The 22411-nt window shown below is 42.8% G+C and overlaps 1 long non-coding RNA gene and 1 other non-coding gene across 2 annotated transcripts; both read right to left on the bottom strand.

The window, feature by feature from the left end:
• Nucleotides 1-3783: 3783 nt before the first annotated feature.
• Nucleotides 3784-21207, bottom strand: LOC139035097 (uncharacterized). Its single transcript, XR_011487603.1, has 2 exons — nt 20831-21207; nt 3784-5863 (listed from the first exon to the last, which is right to left on the bottom strand). It is a non-coding gene; the product is annotated as an uncharacterized lncRNA (long non-coding RNA).
• On the bottom strand, nt 17717-17788 carry TRNAQ-CUG (transfer RNA glutamine (anticodon CUG)). The gene has a single exon. It is a non-coding gene; the product is annotated as a tRNA-Gln (tRNA).
• Nucleotides 21208-22411: the final 1204 nt, after the last annotated feature.

Below are 22411 nucleotides of genomic sequence, written 5' to 3'. Positions count from 1 at the left end.
ATCAAGTGTGCACTTTAAATGTGTTTAGTTATTATATGTCAATTATACCCCAGTAAATAAAAAAAAATGTTAAGAAGTGAAAAATGGTGAAATACATATGTTTTCAGAAAACAAAAGCTGAGGAAACACAACATTAGCAAAGGATATTACAAATACACTAAAAGTACTTTTTATGAAAGAATGAAAATAATCCTAGTTAGAAACACGGCAATTCAGAATGGAATAAAGAATAATAAAAATGGTAATGTGTGGGCAAAAATATTTAATGACTTCAGGAATTTACAATAGTTTTTCAAGAGTAAAGCAAAAGTAAAATTTGGTAAAGGGAGTTATAGTTTTCCAAGAATCCTAGAAGTATTGTGAAAGTAATCATTTGTATTAAAATATACTAAATCATAAATGTTGCATGTTGATATTTCTAAGGTAAAATCTCAAAGAATGATAAAGCAAGTTAATAGGAGAAAATGTAATAACATAAAATATTTGTCTAATCAAAAAGAAAGCAAAGAAGGGGGTAAAGTGGAACATAAAACATTTGGTTTGGTGGTTCCTTTTTAAACCTTGATTGTGTTACAGCAACTTGTGTGCAAATCATGGCTTCAGGCCATTAAAAAAATATGGTAAATGTAAAAACCAAGTAATAAAGCGGTAGACATATACCCGGCTATAATAGTAATTACATTAAACTTCAGTGATTGCCAGACTAGGTAAGAAAGAAATCCTGTCCTTGAGAATATAAAGATTTTTAATTTGAAGGTAAGAAAGTAACTTCATATACATGCTCAGGAAGACAGAGGGGATATTATAGAGTACATGATTTTCCTGGAAACACTCTCAACCTTGGTATTAGAAATTGTTTTGTTTCCTTGTTTGGAGGTTTTCTAATTTTTATACTAATAACAGCCATCCTAATGAGTGTGAAGTGAAAACTGAGATTTTAATTTGCACTGCACTAATAATCATTCACATCAACATCTTTTCATATGCTTATTGGTCATTTGTGTATCTTCTTTGAAGAAATGTTCAAGTCCTTTGCTCATTTCTAAATTGTTTCCTTTTTGTTGTTGAAAGAGTTTTTTTTATGTTTTCTGAATATCAATCCCATGTCAGATACATGCTTTGCAAATATTTTCTCCTTTTCTGTGGGTTCTTTTTTACTCTGATGATAGAAGCCCTTTGACGTACAAAAATTTTTCATTTTGATAAAGTCCAACTTATCTGTTTCTTTTGTTGCCTGTGCCTTTGATGTTATATTCAAGAAATCATTCCCAAATTCAATGTCATGAAGCTTTCCCCTATGTTTTGTTCTAAGAGTTTTATGGTTTTAGTTGTTACATTTAGGTCTTTGATCAATTTTCCAGTAGTCACATATGGGTGTGAGAGTGGGACCATAAAGAAGGCTGAGCACCAAAGAATTGATGCTTTTGATTTGTGGTGTTGGAGAAGACTCTTGAGAGGCCCTTGGACTGCAAGGAGATCAAACCAGTCAATCCTAAAGGAAATCAACACTGAATATTCATTGGAAGGACTGATGCTGAAGCTGAAGCCACAATACTTTGGCTTTGATGGGAAGCCATCAAATACTTTGATTGATGGGAAGCCATCAATACTTTGATGGGAAGAGCAGACTCATTAGAAAAGACCCTGGTGCAGGTGGAGGAGAGGATGACAGAAGATGAGATGGTTGGATGGTATCACTGACTCAGGACAAGAGTTTGAGCAAGCTCTAGGAGACAGTGAAGGACAGGGAAGCCTGGCATGCTGCAGTCCATAGGGTTGCAAGGAGTCAGACATGACTGAACAACTGAACAACAACAAATGTGTATGGTGTTAAATAAGAGTTCAACTTTGTTCTAGTGCAGGTAGATATCCATTTCCCTCAGAACTTTTTGTTGAAAAGGCTGTCCTTTCATTCACTGAATGGCCTTGGGATCTCTTATTGAAAATCATTTGACCATATAAGTAAGAGTTTATTTCTCGGTTCTATACTACTCCACTGGTCTATGTCTGTCATTATGCTAGTACCACATTGTTTTGGTTACTGTCGCTTTGCAGTAGGTTTTAAAATCAGGAAATGTACTTTCCAACTTTGTTCTTAATTTTCAAAATTGTTTTGGATATTCAGGAGTCCTTGAAATTCCATTTAAGAATTTTAAGGTGGACTTTTCTATTTTTGAAAAAAAAAAGTTAGAATTTTGATATGGAATGCATTGGATCTGTAGACCATTTGGGGCAGTATGGGCATCTTAGCAATATTGTCTTCCAATTTATGAACATTGGCCATTTTTCCATTTACTTTTGTCTTCTTTCTTTCATCAGTGTTTTATAGTTTCATTGTATAAGTCTTTCATCTCCTTCATTGATTCCCAAGTATGTTATTCTTTTTAAGGCAAATAGGATTGTTTTATTAGTTTCCTTTTCCAGCTGTTCATTTTTAGGATACAGAATCACAACTGATTTTTGTGTGTTGATTTTATATCCTGCTATTTTGCTGAATTCATTTATTATTTCTAACTTGTGTGTGTGGAATCTTTACAGTTTCTTAGATGAGATCGTATCATATGTGAACAGAGATAATTTACTTCTTTTCCAAATTAGATGGCTTTTAGCTCCCTACCTTCTTATCCCAAGAATCTTCTGAGAGATTCTCCACACTCTCCAAAGACGTAGGAAAGACCCTTCTTAGGAAGACTCTGCCTTATACCATCCATTCCCAGTGACATTCTTCTGTGAGCTCTGATGAGTATGGGATTATTCTCGAAAACTCTCACTGTTTCACCTTCCCATTGGCAAGACATGTTTTTGCCTTGTACTATATGCCCCTCCTCTAGGCTGTTAGAATATCCAAAGTTTAGGACAGTTGCCACCTTCTGATAAAAGTACCTGTTTTGAGCATTTATGTCTTACAAATTTGAGGTTCTCAAGGAGAAGTTGACTGACTCTGTGACTCCAGTGCCTAGCATGGTGTCAGGAAAATTAATTACTCAATAAATATTCATGAAATAATGTGTATAAAATCCTTTGTAAACTGAAAGTACAGAAGAAAATAATTATTACTATTTCTTTACACACAATGATCCTTTTTTCCGTAGCCCCTCCTGATCCTAGGAAGAAGAACCATTAAGGTAAAATTTGTTGTACTTATTCAAGCATTTTTCATTCCTGCTAATCCAAAAGTTATTTGGTAGGCATCTACAAGGACAGCCCCGAGGTTGAATTTTGGAGTGTGCAACAGAGTCTTGTGATTATACATTCCTCCCCTTGGAGGTGATGCTTCCGAGCAGTGTAAATAAGCCTTGGGTCCATCCTGTGGACGTCCTTGGCCAGGTGCACAATTCACCATGGGATAAGTACTCTCTTAGACCTCACTGCTCAACGTGGGCTGCCGCTTAAGGAGCTGGATAATATTGTAGGCAATTTTTGTTTTCCCCTCAAGCTTTCCTAACCTACTGAAGACTGTCCTTATTCTCATCCTCTATGGCTGCCAAGAGACTGCCATCAGCTCATGCTACTATAACATATGCTTTTATAATTCTCTCTAGCCCTGCAAGTACTTTCTTCCAACTAGTTACTCAGTCATATATCCTCAGGGCATAGGCTAAGTATAATGCTTATTCAGCAAACTGAGGACTATGCCCTGGCTTTGGCTGAAGTGCCTAGTGGCTATTTAACACACACAAAGTTCATCACGGTTCAAAGAGAACACTAGAGCAGAAAGAAACTGTCAAGCACACAAGATAAGACCAAGGCCTGACTGACTCAGCTGGCAAAAATACAATGAGCCACTTTTACATGCAGTTTATTACTTACATAAACAGTGAAAAAAGAGTAGTCAAATGTACCAGCTCCCTGGGCCATTGTCCTGCACACAAAAAGTCACCACCAAAACAAAAGGGGACTGTGACTGCCATGTGAGTTGTAGGATATCAACTGCTGAGGAGCCAGTTCTAGACTGGAACTAAATTGTTTTATCGTCTCAGCTATGCCCTGAGAAAAGAAGGCAGAAAGCATCATTTCTCATCAAAACTTGGTAGGCATTGATAACCTATCTCATGAGAGACTATGAAGGGAAACACAAAGGCAAATGGGATCTTCAAGGCAACTTCAGGATCTTCAAGCCAGTGGGATCTTCAAGCCTCCTGTCCTCTCATGTTCCAGAGGATAAAAAGGCATTCTGCCAAAGCTCAGATCAGCTGCAATTTAAGCCTGCGTGGCCTATGTGAATACAAAGTCTCCAGGGCACCATGGCAGGGGTGTTCCTCTGCAGGAAACTTGGAAAACTGGAAAAATTAAGGATAACAACCTAATTTTATAGATGAAGAAACTAGGCTTACAAAGATTAAGAAACATGCTAGAGCTCCCACAGTTTGTTGGCGGCATTGCTATCTTTATAAATCTGGGAGCCTTAAGACTTCCAAGCCAGTGCTCTTTGCACTCTAGCCACACAGCCTCATATTGGAATATCAGAGTGGAATAAACCATGATCTTCATGACAGAGGATGAGATGGCATCACTGACTCAATGGACATAAGTTTGGGTAAACTCTGGGAGTTGGTGATGGACAGGGAGGCCTGGCGTGCTGCAGTCCATGGGGTCGCAAAGAGTCAGACACGACTGAGCGACTGAACTGAACTGAACTGAACTTCTCACGTTTAAGATGAAAAAAATCAGAAGATTCCTGTCCAGGAAAAACATATCCTCATGGATTTCATGGGTGTATTTTTCATGCTCAGTCACCTTTCAACCCCTAGCTGATGAAATTAGACAAAGGAACACATAAATAATAATTAACACTCATCACAATTGCAATATATTTAGTAATTATTTATATAATGTTTGACTATTAGAAGATAATCTTTGTGAGAGTAAGATCTGCCTTGTTTTTGCCTCCTTACTATACAGGTCCTTGCCACATAGAATAGTCAATAAATACTTGTTGAATGGATGAATAAAAGACATTATAAACAGATAATTTTTATATTACATTATAAAAAACCAATATATTCCTTCGTTCCAAGTGTGTATGCTAAGTTGCTTCAGTTGTGTTCAACTTGTTGCAAACCTATGGACTGTAGCCCACCAGGCTCCTCTGTCCACAGGATTCTCCAGGCATAAGTACTGGAGTGGACTGCCATTTCCTCCTGCAGGGGATCTTACTGACCCAGGGATCAAACCCGGGTCTTTTATGTCTCCTGCATTGGCAGGCTGGTTCTTTATGACTAGCACAACCTGGGAAGCCCAAGTGTATTCCTCACAAAATCCTTTACTGGGCCTAGATTTAAGAAATAAAACCATGGATTTTAAAAAGATTTTATTGGATTTGAATACCAGATCCACCACTTTAAGTAGGCAATCTTTTTGAGCCTCATTATCCCATTTTACAAAATAGAGAATATAACATTACATATGGATCTTTTAGATGATTTTAGATATGTGTGTGTGTGTGTGTGTGTGTGTGTGTGTATGGATGTGTGTTACTGAATCCAAGCTCACTCTGTTCACTGCATGACAGAGCAATAAATCCAAGAGACATGGTGTTCAGGCAAGAAATACAACTTCACTTGGAAAGCTGGCAGACTGAGAAGATGGCAGATTGTCTCAAAACAACCATCTTATTGGGGTCTGGATGCCAGGCTCTTTTATAGAGCACAGAGTTGGGAGAGGTGAGAAAATAAAGTAAAAATGCTACTAATCTTTCAAATACCTTCTAGAATGGCAAGACTCAGGGAGGGGATGTGTTAATTTCTTCCATCCGGTAGCCACCCAAAGGTGGAAAAGGGTCCTGATCAAAGGCACGCTGGCTTAATATTCAAGCAGCTGAGGTGGCATTCTGTGAGGCAGTCCATTATGGATAAACAGTATCCTTTAAGTGAACAAAAGCAATGGGAAGCAAAAGTTAAAGTAAAAGAAACACATCCAACATGGAGTCATAATTGGCTCTGAAGCTGAAAGCTCCAGAGAAGGCAATGGCACCCCACTCCAGTACTCTTGCCTGGAAAATCCCATGGATGGAGGAGCCTGGTAGTCTGTAATCCATGGTGTCGCTAAGAGTCGGACACGACTGAGCGACTTCACTTTCTTTTTTTTTTCCCAATTATTTTTATTAGTTGGGCGACTTCACTTTCACTTTTCACTTTCATGCATTGGAGAAGGAAATGGCAACCCACTCCAGTATTCTTGCCTGGAGAATCCCAGGGATGGGGGAGCCTGGTGGGCTGCTGTCTATGGGGTCACACAGAGCTGGACACGACTGAAGTGACTTAGCAGCAGCAGCTGAAAGCTCAGCTTCTCTGTACATCAGTACCGAATCAAATCTCGGAGACAGAGTTTTGGGCAAAGTAGATGCAATAAGGCAAAATGGTTGTCTAAGGAGGACTTACAAACAGCTGAGAAAAGAGAAGCAAAAGGCAAAGGAGAAAAGGAAAGATATACCCATCTGTATGCAGAGTTCCAAAGAATAGCAAGGAGAGATAAGAAAGCCTTCTTAAGTCAATAATGCAAATAAATAGAGGAAAACAATAGAGTGGGAAAGACTAGAGAACTCTTCAAGAAAATTAGAGATATCAATGGAACATTTCATGCAAAGATGGGCACAATAAAGGACAGAAATGGTATGGACCTAACAGAGGAGAAGATATTAAGAAGAGGTGGCAAGAATACACAGAAGTACTATACAAAAAAGGTCTTAATGACCCAGATAACCATGATGGTGTGGTCACTCTCCTAGAGCCAGACATCCCAGAGTGTGAAGTGGGCCTTAGGAAGCACTATTAAGAACAAAGTTAGTGGAGGTGATAGAATCCCAGCTGAGCTATTTCAAATCCTAAAAGACAATGTGTGAAAGTGCTGCACTCAATTTGCAAATTTGGAAAACTCAGCAGTGGCTACAGGACTAGAAATTTCAGTTTTCATTCCAATCCCAAAGAAGGGCGATACTAAAGAATGATCAAACTGCCGCACAATTGCATTCCTTTCACATGCTAGCAAGGTGCTCAAAATCCTTCAAGCTAGGCTTCAACAGTACATGAATTGAGAACTTCCAGGTGTATAAGTGGATTTAGAAAAGGCAGAGGAACCAGAGATCAAATTGCCAATATCTGTTGGATCATAGAAAAAGCAAGAGAATTCCAAAAAAACATCTACTTCTGCTTCATTGACTACACTAAAGCCTTTGACAGTGTGGATCACAACGGACTGTGGAAAATTCTTAAAGAGATGGGAATACCAGACTACCTTACCTGCCTCCTGAGAAATCTGTATGCAGGTCAAGAAGCAACAGTTAGAACTGGACATGGAACAGACTGGTTCCAAATTGGGAAAGGAGTATGTCAAGGTTGTATATTGTTCTCCTACTTATTTAACTTATATGCAGAAATATAAACATCATTCGAAATGCCAGGCTGGATGAAGCACAAGCTGGAATCAAGATTGCTGGGAGAAATATCAATAACCTCAGATACACAGATGACATCACCCTTAAGGCAGCAAGTGAAGAATTAAAGAAGAGTCTCTTGACAAAAGTGAAAGAGGAGAGTGAAAAAGTTGGCTTAAAACTCAACATTCAAAAAACTAAGATTATGGCATCTGGTCCCATCACTTCATGGGAAATAGATGGGGAAACAATGGAAACAGTGGCAGACTTTATTTTTGGGGGCTCCAAAATCACTGCAGATGATGACTGCAGCCATGAAATTTAAAAATGCTTACTCCTTGGAAGAAAAGCTATGACAAACCTAAACAGCATATTATAAAGCAGAGCTATTACTTTGCCAACAAAGGTCCGTCTAGTCAAAGCTATGGTTTTTCCAGTAGTCATGTGTGGATGTGAGAGTTGGACTATAAAGAAAGCTGAGCACTGAAGAATTGATGCTTTTAAACTGTGGTGTTGGAGAAGACTCTTGAGAGGCCCTTGGACTGTAAGGAGATCAAACCAGTCAATCCTAAAGGAAATCAGTCCTGAATATTCATTGGAAGGACTGATGCTGAAGCTGAAACTCCAATACTTTGGACACATGATGCAAAGAGCCGACTCATTGGAAAAGACCCTGATGCTGGGAAAGATTGAGGGCAGGAGAAGGGGGTGACAGAGGATGAGATGGTTGGTTGGCATTACTGACTCAATGGACATGAGCTGCAGCAATCTCCAGGAGATGATGAAGGACAGGAAAGCTTGTTGTGCTTCACTTCATGGGGTCCCAAAGAGCCAGACATAACTTAGCAACTGAACAACCACAATGATGACCAGCCTTAAATGTATCAAGTAAAGTTCACGATGTCCTTAGGATATACCCTGCTATGAGTTTATAGGCAAGCATGCTTTCAAATTTTACTTGAATTAAGTATATTCTATGTGGCTATATTATTATTTAATATATAATTAAATTCGCTTATTCTGCTTTTATTTTTTAGTTTTAAGATTAGCTTTTTTATCCTCTTTCAGAATACGTAAAACAGTGACATGGTTAAAAAATGAAAACTGTATCAAGATTACACTTAGAAAAAAGCCTCACCCATCTCCATATCTCAGACTCCATTTCCATGTAACTCTAGATGAAAACATTTCCTAGATAAAAACATGCGCTGCTGAAGTGAGCACAAAGAATACTGGAGTGGGTTGCCATGCCCTCCTCCAGAGGATCTTCCCAACCCAGGGATCAAACCGAGGTCTTCCACATTGCAGGCGGATTCTTTACCATCTCAGCCACCAAGAAAGCCCAAGAACACTGGAGTGGGTAGCCTATCCCTTCTCCAGGGGAACTTCCTGACCCAGAAATTGAATTGGAGTCTTCTGCATTGCAAGTGGATTCTTCACCAGTCGAGCTACCTGGGAAGCCATCTGTTTCCCCTTTTCCTTACACAAAAAATAGCATCCTGTTTTGATAGGTTGGGACCTGGGACCCTTTACTGGAGTGCTTTCACCTGGACACACATCTCCTAGAGCAACAGAATACAAAGAAACTATAACATACTAAACACAACTGCACACCTTCACAGTTGGAGCAATTATGAACAATAAGATACAAAAAGACCACAAACCAACGGCCATTTCGGAGCAAAAGTAGGGTACTACACTTGTCCCCTGCACACAACACCACCAAAGGGGTGGAAAGACCACCTCTAAGCTAGATCCCCAGACCAACTCATGGACCACTCACATTGTTAATCCTTTTAACAACCCAAGCAGCTTCCCTCTGGGAGCAAGCCAGGGAAACTGTTTCTCATTTTCACTCCCTTGTACTGTAGCACCAGCACCCGTAAACCTTTGCCTGAAATTCTCATCTGACCTCTTATCAATTTCTATTGACTGAAGAGTCCAAGGACTGGGATCAGTAACACTGTGTACCTGCTCTTTTGTACCTTGCCTTTTTTCCCTCATAAAAACACATTCTGGAAATAACTCTGTACTGATTCATAGATATATTCCTCACATTTATGGCTTCAAAGTACTCCAGGTGTGTATGCATTAATTGGTCATTCTTAAATATGGGAAGTGGGGACCAATCATCATGAAATTATCAACCTTTATGATCACACTCATTTCACAAGCACAGATAGTGTGAGTAGGGGGAAGGTAGTTTTGAGAGCCATTTAAAGGATAGTATGAGGATGAGGATAGATTTCCAGAAGAACCCACCTGTAGGAGATTGCTGCTCAGCCCACTAACCAAACCTTCCTCTGCCCCAGTTGGTCCTAGTGAAGCTCCAGCTTCATCCCCAGGGATCCTTTCAGAATTCTGGCACCTTCTCCGAGTTCTCTCCCCAAAGAGGCTCTCCTTTCCTCCCCAATTAAATTGCCTCTGCACTGGCATCTGAAGCATCTTTCTTTCATTTTTAAATTTTCCTTTCTTTTTTAGACAATAGCAACACGTGTATATATTCTCTTTGTAAGTTACATGATAATAGAATGTATAAGGAAAAAAGTCAGTTCTTCTTCTCCACACTAACTTTCCTAAGAGCAACCACTGTTAACAGGACATAAACCATAGCTCTGGCTTATTTATACTTCCCTGTTGAATCTGACTAATATATTTCGGTCTAAGGGGCTCCAATAGTTTGCGAATACCTGATGCGAAGAACTGACCCATTGGAAAATACCTTGATGCTGGGAAAGATTGAAGGAGGGAGGAAAAGGGGACGACAGAGGATGAGATGGTTGCATGGCATCACCGACTCCATGGACATGAGTTTGAGCAAGCTCTGGGAGTCGGTGATAGACAGGGAAGCCTGGCGGGCTGCAGTCCATGGGGTCGCAAAGAGTAGGACAGGACTGAGCAACTGAACTGAAGGGGCAAAACCTTTTTTCTCTTCTCTCCCTTCCCACACAAAGTGTAAGATCCCAGCCTCTACTCAAGACTTATGAGTATCTAGATGCTCAGATGTTGGGTTGTGCAAAGATGGTGGCAGGAGATCTTCGACAGAGTCCCTGAGCCTTTGGAAATTTTAAAATGAGGTTGGCTGCGGAAGGTTGGAAGTTCTATGATCTATTAATCCTTCTTCTGCCTGAATTCTAAAACTAGAAAGTTGCTTTTTCAACCCCCGCTTGTAGTCAAAAGGGAGGAGCATACGTTTTTTCCCTCCATGCATCTATCTGTTTTAGTCGGTAGTTTGTTGGACTTTCAATTTCAAGGTCCTGAGAAGCACCCAGTTCTTTGCATTTTCCGGCATCTACAGCACTCCATCAGTGTGCGCTATACCAGACATAGCCACGAGAGGGAGAAACGAGGAGCCCCTGATTTTTCTCAATCTAAGCCCTAAATGAATGACAAGAGTGCTGGCTGTTCACTTTCGTGGAATTTGACAAATCAGTCAGCAGCTGCGCCGAACACAAGGTTCTTAATTTTGAAGCCACTCTAGTTCCAGGATGGTCCCAGGCAGGCTAAAGACCCGCGCTGCCCAGGCCTCGAGCACTGGCTAAGGACGCTCAGCCACTCTCTCCAGCACAGACCCCCAAAGGATCCTGATCCCAGAAGCAATCGGGCTTCTCCCATGAGGAAGATGTTCCTCACCTTCCTGTCAGACTAGCCGCTCTTCCCCATGTTCCATGTTTTGACAGCCTGTGCTTTGTACCGGGGCGGGAGCAAGAAAACTGAGGACGAGTGGTAGTCAACGAAGCAGATGAAGGAAGCGGGATGAAGGAGGGGGAAGACAGCACGGAACGCGGAGAGGAGAGACGGGGGCAGTAGAAAACAGGATGGGGGGTGGAGGAGGAGGATGGGGCTATCCCACGGAGTCCCAAGAACTGTTCTGGGGGAGTCCAGAGCTCCCAGGGCAGCGAGAAGAGGACAACTTCAAAGGGGAAAGGAACTTTTTTTTCCCCCCCCCCACTGGAATTTTACCTCGGGGCAGAAAACTCTAGAAATGCCGGCAGAGCTGGTGCATTTGGAGGAGGCCTAAAAGCCCTTCCCTGTCACTCACCCAGAATGGATTTCGTCTCATTCAACGACGCCCAAACCTGAAGAGACGGCCGCGGGCGCCCCCGGTCGTCGCGGAGGAAGCGGCTTGGGACGGGATGAAGAGAGCCCCGGGAGGGAGGCGGGTCCTGGGCCCGCGTGGCTGCGTGTTGCCAGGCTCAGCTTCGGGGGAGCGAGGCGGCTATGGGGTAATGGTGAGCACTCTGGACTTTGAATCCAGCGAACCGAGTTCGAGTGTCAGTGGGGCTTTTACCTTTAGGCCTCGCCCAGTGTCTTTTACTGCAGCAGCCCGAAGCTTTGAGGGCCGGGTAGGGCCGAGTCCGGGACCTGTTAGGCTCCCACTTCAACTTGCTCCAATAAGACACCATTGACAAAGAAGGTCATGACCTTTTCCTTCTATTCACAGAAGAATTTACTTTGAGATTTTCCAAGGACCCTCTCACCGAGTTAAATTGTCTTCTACCACCAAGAACATTGATCTACTCAAGAATGTCTTCTGCTCAGAAAGTCTGAAAGTTACTCCATGGTTTTTTTTTGTTGTTTTTGCTACATTTCCTTTTGCTTTTTGTGGGGATACTGTAGATAAGGTAAATCCTTTGTAATGTATGTGGTTGCTAATTTAGGCATCCTGTTGGCTTCCTTAAAGTTGACTGGCAGGTACCCTCTCCTCCCCACTTTCCCTTCTCTTCTCTTGCAGGACCTGAGGAGGTTCAGGACACCTGAGACCACAAGTAAGAGACTACAGGCTGGAGATTCCAAGGCCGGTAATGTGCACATCCAGGGATTTGAGGTCTATTCAGTAGACTGTGTAAAGGAAAATTTCATGGAGGTGATCAGCAGGTTTCTCCTCAGCAATCTACACATTTTTACCTAACTCTTCATTCAGGTGCTTCCTCCTCTACTTGAGGAACATTTAATCTTTATTTAATATTTCTTTTTTACATGAAATGTCAAGTTCTAAATAGGCCCTATTCTCCTATCTATATCTGTCAACCATTTCCAGCTGCCAGTACAGTAGGCATCCTGCATCTCCATCACATCCCTACCTCATCAGTCCAGTTCAGTTCAGTTCAGTCGCTCAGTCCCGTCTGATCCTTTGTGACTCTATGGACTGCAGCACAACAGGCTTTCCTGTTGATCACCAACTCCCCGAGCTTGCTCAAACTCATGTCCATTGAGTCAGTGATGTCATACAAACATCTCATCCTCTCTTGTCCCCTTCTTCTCCTGCCTTCAGTCTTTCCCAACATCAGGGTCTTTTCCAAGGAGTCAGTTCTTCCCATTCAGTTCAGTTCAGTTGCTCAGTCATGTCCGACTCTTTGCAACATCATGAACCGCAGCACGCCAGGCCTCCTTGTCCATCACCAACTCCTGGAGTCTACCCAAATCCATGTCCATTGAGTCGGTGATGCCATCCAACCATCTCATCCTCTGTTGTCCCCTTCTCCTCCTGCTCTCAATCTGTCCCAGTATCAGGGTCTTTTCCAATGAGTCAGCTCTTCCCATCAAGTGACCAAAGTGTTCTCGGCCTTTTAGCTAAGATCAAGGGTAGTATCTTCCCATTAGGTGGCCAAAGCATTGGAGTTTCAGCTTCAGCATCAGTCCTTCCAATGAATATTCAGGACTGATTTCCTTTAGGATTGACTGGTTTGATCTCCTTACAGTCCAAGGGCCTCTCAAGAGTCTTCTCCAAACACCACAGTTCAAAAGCATCAATTCTTTGGCACTCAGCTTTGACATAATCCTTTCCCAATTTGGAACCAGTCTGTTGTTCCATGTCCAGTTCTAACTGTTGCTTCTTGTCCTGCATATAGATTTCCCAGGAGGCAGGTAAGGTGGTCTGGTATTCCCATCTCTTTAAGAATTTTCCACAGTCTGTTGTAATCCACACAGTCAAAGGCTTTGGCATAGTCAATAAAGCAGAAATAGGTGTTTCTCTGGAACTCTCTTGCTTTTCTGACGATCCAATGGATGTTGGCAATTGGATCTCTGGTTCCTCTGCCTTTTCTAAGTCCAGCTTGAACATCCATACATGACTACTGGAAAAACCATAGCTTTGACTAGATGGACCTTTGTTAGCAAAGTAATGTCTCTGCTTTGTAATATGCTGTGTTGGTTGGATATAGCTTTTCTTCCAAGGAGTAAGCGTTTTTAAATTTCATGGCTACCATCTGCAGTGATTTTGGGGCCCAAGAAAATAAAGTCTGCCACTGTTTCCATTGTTTCACCATCTATTTGCCATGAAGTGATGGGAGCGGATACCATGATCTTAGTTTTTTGCATGTTGCATGATGATCCAATGGATATTGGCAATTTGATCTCTGGTTCCTCTGCCTTTTCTAAATCCAGCTTGAACATCTGGAAGTTCTCAATTCACATACTGTTGAAGCCTTGCTTGGAGAATTCTGAGCATTACTTTGCCAGTGTGTGAGATAAGTGCAATTATGTGGTAGTTTGAATATTCTTTGGTATTGCCTTTTTTGGGATTGGAATGAAAACTGACCTTTTCCAGTCCTGTGGCCATTACTGAGTTTTCCAAATTTGCTGGCATACTGAGTACAGCACTTTCACAGCATCATCTTTTAGGATTTGAAATAGCTCAACTGGAATTCCATCACCTCCACTAGCTTTGTTTGTAGTGATGCTTCCTAAGGCCCACTTGACTTTGTGCTCCAGGATGCCTGGCTCTAGATGAGTGATCACACCATTGTGGTTATCTGGGTCATGAAGATCTTTTTTGTACAGTTGTTCTGTGTATTCTTGCAACCTCTTCTTAGTATCTACTGCTTCTGTTAGGTCCATACCATTTCTCTCCTTTATTGTGCCCATCTTTGCATGAAGTACATAAATTGTGAAATTCCAGATGTTCAAGCTGGTTTTAGAAAAGGCAGAGGAAACAGAGATCAAATTGCCAACATCCATTAGATTGTCAAAAAAGCAAGAGAGTTCCAGAAAAACATCTATTTCTGCTTTATTAACTATGTCAGAGCCTTTGACTGTGTGGATCACTACAAACTGTGGAAAATTCTTAGAGATGGGAATGCCAGACCACCTGACCTGCCTTTTGAGAAATCTGTATGCAGGTCAGGAAGCAACAGGTAGAACTGGATATGAAACAACAGACTGGTTCCAAATAGAGAATGGAATACGTCAAGGCTGTATATAGTCACCCTGCTTATTTAATTTATATGCAGAGTACATCATGAGAAATGCTAGGCTGGAAGAAGTACAAGCAGAAATCAAGATTGCCGGGAGAAATATCAATAACCTTAGTTATGCAGATGACACCACCCTTATGGCAGAAAGCGAAGAAAAACTAAAGAGCCTCTTGATGAAAGTGAAAGAGGAGAGTGAAAAAGTTGGTTTGAAGCTCAACATTAAAAAAACTGAGATCATGGCATCTGGTCCCATTACTTCATGGCAAATAGATAGGGTAACAGTGGAAACAGTGACAGACTTTATTTTTGGGGGCCCCAAAATCACTGCAGATGGTGACTGCAGCCATAAATTAAAAGACGCTCACTCCTTGGGAGGAAAGTTATGACCATCCTAGAAAGCATATTAAAAAGCAGAGACATTACTTTGCCAACAAAGGTCTGTCTAGTCAAGGCTATGATTTTTCCAGTAGTCATGTATGGATGTGAGACATGGATGATAAAGAAAGCTGAGTGCTTTCTTGAACTGTGGTGTTGGAGAAGACTCTTGAGAGTCCCTTGGACTGCAAGGAGATCAAACCAGTCCACCGTAAAGGAAATCAGCCCTGAATAATCATTGGAAGAACTGATGTTGAAGCTGAAACTCCAATACTTTAGCCACCTGATGAGAAGAACTGACTCACTGGAAAAGACCCTGATGCTGAGAAAGATTGAAGGAGGAAGGAGAAGGGGATGACAGACAATGAGATGGTTGGATGGCATCACCGACTCAATGGACATGAGTTTGAATAAACTCTGGGAGTTGGTGATGGACAGGGAGGTCTGGTGTGCTCTGGGGTTGTGAAGAGTCGGATATGACAGAGTGGCTGAACTGAATTGAAGTTGCATGAAATGTTCCCTTGCTGTCTCTAATTTTCTTGAAGAGATCTCTAGTCTTTCCCATTCTATTGTTTTCCTCTATTTCTTTGCACTGATCACTGAGGAAGGCTCCTTGCTATTCTGTGGAACTCTGCAAGTTATGAGTATGTCTTTCCTTTTCTCCCTTGCCTTTAGTTTTTCTTCTTTTCTCAACTATTTGTAAGCCCTCCTTATACAGCCATTTTGCCTTTTTGCATTTCTTTTTCTTGAGGATGGTCGTGACCACTGACTCCTGTACAATGTCATGAACCTCCATCCATAGTTCATCTGGCACTCTGTCAGATCTAATCCCTTGAATCTATTGTCACTTCCACTGTATAATCATAAGGGGTTTGATTAGGTCATACCTGAATGATCTAGTGGTTTTCCCTACTTCAATTTAAGTCTGAATTTGGCAATAAGGAGTTTTTGATTGAGCCACAGTCAGCTCCTGGTCTTGTTTTTGCTGACTGTATAGAGCTTCTCCATCTTTGGCCATAAAGAATATAATCAATCTTATTTCGATATTGACCATCTGGTGATGTCCATGTGTAGAGCCTTCTCTTGAGTTGTTGGAAGAGGGTGTTTGCTATGACCAGTGCATTCTCTTGGGAAAACTCTGTTAGCCTTTGCCCTGCTTCATTTTGTATTCCAAGGCCAAATTTGCCTGTTATTTAAGGTATTTCTTGACTTCCTACTTTTGAATCCCAGTCCCCTATAATGAAAAGGACATCGTTTTTTGGGTATTCTAGAAGGTCTTGTAGGTCTTCATAAAACCGTTCAATTTTGGCTTCTTCAGCATTACTGGTTGGGTCATAGACTTGGATTACTGTGATATTGAATGGTTTGCCTTGGAAACAAACAGAGATCATTCTGTCGTTTTTGAGATTGCACCCAAGTACTGCATTTCAGACTCTTTTGTTGACTATGACAGCTACTCCATTTCTTCTAAGGGATTCTTGCCCACAGTAGTAGATATAATGGTCAGCTGCGTTAAATACACTCATTCCTGTCCATTTTAGTTCACTGATTCCTAAAATGTTTATGTTCGCTTTTGCCATCTACTGTTTGACCACTTCCAAATTACCTTGATTCATGGACCTAACATTCCAGGTTCCTATGCAATATTGTTCTTTACAGCATCGGACTTTACTTCCATCACCAGTCACATCCACAACTAGGCACTGTTTTTGCTTTGGCTCCATCTCTTCATTCTTTCTGGGGTTTATTCTGCACTTTTCTCCAGTAGCATATTGGGCACCTACCGACCTGGGGTTCATCTTTCAGTGTCATATTCTTTTGCCTTTTCATACTGTTCATGGTGTTCTCAAGGCAGGAGTGCTGAAGTGGTTTGCTATTCCCTTCTCCAGTGGAGCACATTTTGTCAGAACTCTCCACCATGACCTGTCTGTCTTGGGTGGCCCTACACGGCATGGCTCATAGTTTCATTTTTATACAATGCTGTGGTCCATGTGATGTTTGATTAGTTTGCTGTGATTGTGGTTTCATTCTGTCTGCCCTCTGAAGGATAAGGATAAAAGGCTTATGGAAGTTTCCTGATGGGAGAGACTGACTGTGGGGGAAACTGGGTCTTATTTTGATGGGCGGGTCCATGCTCAGTAAGTCTTTAATCCAATTTTCTGTTGGTGGGCAGGGCTGTGTTCCCCCTCTGTTGTTTGACCTGAGACCAAACTATGGTGGAGGTAATGAAGATAATGGCAACCTCCTTCAAAAGGTCCCATGCACGCACTGCCACACTCAGTGCCCCTGACCCTGCATCAGGCCATCACCAACCCACGCCTCCGCCGGAGACTCCTCGACACTCACAGGCAAGTCTGGGTCAATCTCTTGTGGGGTCACTGCTCCTTTCTTCTGGGTCCCAAGGTTTTGTCTGTGTCCTCCAGGAGCGTGTTTCCCTAGTCGTGTGTAAGTTCTGGCGGCTCTATGGTGGGGTTAATGGTGACCTCCTGGAAGAGGGCTTATGCCACACCCAGGTCTGCTGCATCCAGAGCCAGACCTCTGCAGGAGACACCCGAACACTCAAAGGCAGGCTGGCTCAGTCTCTGGGGGGGCTCTCCTGGTGGATTCTCTATCTCATGCTGGAATTTTTCCCTCTGCCTCATGAAGATATCCCTTCTTTCTGTATCCCAGCAAGCTGCCCTACCTCAGGGAATTCTCTGGCCGTCCAGTGGTTAGGACTCTTCCCTACCAGGGTAGGGGTCACAAGTAAAAGAGTTTTGTTTTCTAAAGAGGAAGGTCCCACTGAGACTCGAACTCGGATCGCTGGATTCAGAGTCCAGAGTGCTCACCATTACACCATGGAACCACAGCCAATCTGGTGGCTCACTCTTCCACTGCGGAGCCAGGTGGCACGCAGCACCGCGGGCCCAGGACCCGCCTTCCCGCCTGTCCCTCTAGTCACCCGGCCCTGAGTCGCTTTCTCCGCGACGCCAAGGGGCGCCTGACTCGCCGGCCCGCGGGTGTCTCTTCAGGTTTGGACATTGTGGAAAGAGTTGAAATCCATTTGGGGTGGATGAGTAACTTTTTGCTGTTACTAGGAAAGTTATTAGGAAAAGGTTACTAGGCTTCCCCCAAATGCACCTGTTCTACCGGCATTTCGCGTTTTCTGCCCTGAGGTAGAGTTCCCCCAGGGAAAAAAGTCCCTTTCCTGTTTGCAGTTGTCCTCTTCCTGCGGCCCTGGGAGCTCTGAACATCCCCAGAAGAGCCCTTAGGACTTCGTGGGATGTCCCCTCTGGGACCTCAGGTCTGAGGGTTTAATCGCGGGGCTCTGCCGGCTTCATTGGAGGGGGTGGGCAGAGCGTTCTCTGTGTTGGGAATGCGATCAGAACCAGAGCGACCGCGGCCCCCACGCTGCTGGCGCCCCGCGGGGTGTGGTTGGGTGTGGGCAGTTTCTTCTGGGCTGTTTCCTCCCTGTCCTCAGAGGGAAGTTCAGCGCGGCCCGTGGGCTGCTCTCTAGACGTTTTCACTCTCCAGGCTTTTATATGGTTCAAGGGCCAGTTTTAAAGATTTGAAAACCGGCCACTTTGGAAAGCCTTTCACACCCTCCCATCCCGCCGAAGGGAATGCCCAAGAAAGAAGGGCACATGTCCAACTCCAGCCCAAGAGGCTGTATTGTCACCTGTCACCTGGGCAGGGGCTCCCCAGGTGGCGAGGATCAGGCGGCCAGGGCCGTGCGCCCTCCCTTGGGGTGTGGAGGGCCACTTGCTGGTGTCAGTGCCCAGACGTCAGCATGTTAAGACTCAGCACTCTGTTGTTTGTGTTTTCAGCACAGGAGGCAGCTACATTATCCTCTAGCTCTCATATCGTGTCCATACTCTTTTTTGCTCTGTGCGCACAGGTGGGGCAGCTGCAGAATCTCATTCTTCCTGGATCTTCACAGAGTTCTGTCCTGCGATGGTTTCTTCCAGCCTTCACCACATTCTAGTTCTCTCTCTGCACCATCTGGAGCACTGGGGCCACCCTGATCTACATGATTTCACATCCAGATTCCAGAGGAACTGCTAGGCTGGCAAAGGCTGAAGGCCCAGGCATGGAAATCACCAACTGGTCAGACTCCAGATTGATGTCCCCCAACACTCAGTAATAATTAGCAGTTACAGAATGCCACGGAAACTATGATTTGAAGGTGTTACATCCTTTAAAAACATTAATACACATTACTTCTTGGAACAGCTTTAGGTTTACAGATAAATTGAGCAGCTAGTACAGAGTTCTCTCACTTGTGGTCTATTCTCCCTCACACAATTTCCCCTATTATTAGTATTTTGTATTAGTAAATACAGGACAGCAGAAATACCATGAGCAGGCAGGTGGTATTCCCAGTGTGAGGCTTAGCCACTGCACTCTGTAGTGCTGACCTGATTTCCACAATGTGGGAAACATGACTGCATAATTTGTGTTAGCAAGGAACCGCATTCTCACTCTCCCCTGACAATTAATGGTTAATAACAGGACAATTCAGTATATTCAGGAATTTTGGTAAACTCTTGGAGGACATTTCTGAGATGTGTTTTCCTGGAAGATAAACCTTCCGGCTCCCCTTTTAAGTCATTGGGAAAAAAGACTGCTGCATTCCTTTCAAATGCCAGGCTGTGAATTGAGGACCAGCAAGATTTAATGAGGATTAAGGCCATAATCAACCAACTGGGTATACTTCCTTTTGGATCTCATTCCACTGGGACTAGAATGGATCAGGTTACTCCTTCACTGCAGAAATGCCAGAGATTTTGAACTCAGCAAGACCTGTGTGGCCAAGTGACTACCTCTCCCAGCTGAGGAAGAACAAATGTTTCTGATATGTCACCTGGCTTTCCCTCTTTATTTTTTGTAATACACCACCAGAGGTTGAAATCTGGCTGAGAACCAGCATTACTGAGCCAGGAAAGACCATACAGCTTAGGGGGGAATAAAAAAGGAAAACCAGCACCACTACTGTAGGCATCATTTGTCACTTCTTCCGATGAACCTATCACCACTACATTTTTCATGACTTCCTGGTTACTGGACTAAAGTGAAGTGAAATTTGTTCATCTGTGTCCAACACTTCGCTACCCCATGGACTATACAGCCCATGGAATTCTCCAGGCCAGAATACTGGAGTGGGTAGCCTTTCCCTTCTCAAAGGGATCTTTCCAACCCAGGTCTCCTGCATTGTGGGCAGATTCTTTACCAACTGAGCTATCAGGGAAGAAGTTGAGACAATACTTTATTCATCTCTGTGTTCATGACTCCTGGTGCTGAGTCAAGTACTGAGGAGGTTCTCAGCAATTATCAGTCACAGTTTGAATACAAGTGTTTGAACATCTCCAACCATCTCAACTACATTCCAATTGTACTGTCAGGGATGCTCTTTCTCCCACTATGTAAAAAATCCCCTTCTTTAGAGGGGAGTCTGCCCTACACTATCCTTGCCATATAACACTCATCAATGTGACTCTGAGGAAGATAACAACTGTTCTCAGGATTCCCCAATGGTTCACACTGTCATTAGGAAGAGATGTCCTTGATCTACCCTCCTGCCCTCTTGGCTGCTACAACAGCCTACCTAAGGAAAGCAAGCACATTTTGTTGAAAATATCCACCTCTACTCTTTCTCTCATGGCTTTGATTTTTTCAGGGAAACACAGCATTAAAAAAAAAAGGCACTCAACAAATATTTAAGAGATATTGTGTGTAAAGCCTTTCAAACTCTAAATGCAAAAGAATATTATTAATATCTCTGCTTCAGATATAAATGTCCCCTCCTTACCTTGGCCCCTTCTGGAAATACGGCAGAACTATTTAAAGTAAAGATGGATATCTCCAATTCTTCTCTAAATATCATTTATCCATCTTGGCCCACACTTACTTGGAAGGCTTCTACTGTGAGGGCAGCTCCAAGGTCTAGACAGGGCAGGTCTAGGGCAGAGCCTCAAGGTCCCATCCTCCTCCTTCTGGAATTGGTGCTCCCAGCAGTCTAAACCATCCCTGATCCAGCGTGTGGATCACCTCGGCAGGTGCACAAGTTCCCTGTGGATTAAGTTACTCTCCCAGTCCTTCCTGCTCAGCTCAGACTGCTCCATGAAGAGTTGGATGATGCTATATGTAGTCCTCTGTTTCCCTTGATTTTCCTGAACTCAACTTGTCACTTCCTTTCGTTATCACCATTTCCTTGGCCTTATTTGGTTATTCTCATCTTCCAAACTTGCTGATTTTCTTTCATTTTAGTGTGTGGGCTCAGTTGAGGCTCCCGCAGGAAACACAGAAAGGACCAAGGTCAGATCTTGGCTGCAGTTCCCAGGGCACATTTAACATGCATCTCAGCCCCTCATGCAACTCTGAGAAAATGGAACAGGATGGAATTCAGAGAATTTGAATAACAAGCTTATTTTACTGATGAAACTGAGGTTCAGATAGATTAGGGGATTTTCCCAAGCTCCAACCATGCAAATCTCCAACCCCTTGGTGGCAAGAAAGCCACAACAAAGTCGTGGACACAAGCTTCTCTGTCCAAAGCACATGATACACTCTTTAGGAATGCACAGCTGAATTTCAATGGACATTGAATCAAACATCAGTATTCTCACTGTTTAAACAAAACTATCTGAAAGACCTTTTCTGAGACAATTCTTTTATTACAGTCCCTTAGTCCTATTATTTATACTCAGTCAATTTTCAATCCTAGCCAACAATGGGACAAAGGAACACATGAATACAAATAAAATTTATCAAAGCCATAATTAAATAATATTTATGTGAGTCTCTGTAAAATGTCTGGCTCCTGTGTTGAAAGATCATCTTCCTGAAAGCAGGTGCTCTGCCTGCCTTATTCACCCAATCCCCCTCAAGAGCCTGCCATATTAAAAAAAAATCCTGCCAGATGGAATATCCAGTAAATACCAAGTGGATAAGTAAGTTACCAGGAATAACTAATTTTTACTGGTGTTTTAGTCCCTATCATATTCCCAGTCAGATCCTGTCCCAGGTCTGTGCAGAAGCAATAAAAGCACAGCCATAAGTAAAACAGTACAAGATGCAAACACCAACACACATGTACCAAGTCTGCTTTACATGGTGATTTCATTACCCTCTTTGAGCAGACTGATCTTATATACAACAGAGGGGAACACGTAATGTAATAGAGAAGACAGCATTAACTTCGCATGAGTAAATGTAATATCATGCAGCAGACAGGCTCCAGTTACTGAGCACTGGCTACACAGGTAAAGAATATCTATGTCATAGTCACTGGGGTGCTTCCTAAAATTCTCTGGAGATAAGGTTCAAGAAACTGCATGTCAGACAAAATTTCCAAGGAGACTGTCATGTAAGGAAAAGGTTTGACCTCTAAACAGTATAGAATAGAAATCCCCAAAGCCCTAGTGGCAACAAGAATGACTCAGATTAAGCAAAGCAAGACTTTTGTCAAGGTGGCCTCTCAAGGGAAATT

This window comes from Odocoileus virginianus, chromosome 5 (genome assembly GCF_023699985.2).
Source record: "Odocoileus virginianus isolate 20LAN1187 ecotype Illinois chromosome 5, Ovbor_1.2, whole genome shotgun sequence".
In the NCBI taxonomy this organism is placed as follows: Eukaryota; Metazoa; Chordata; class Mammalia; order Artiodactyla; family Cervidae; genus Odocoileus; species Odocoileus virginianus.
Note: the sequence above shows the minus strand (reverse complement) of the source record. Positions and strands in the feature narration are given on the sequence as shown.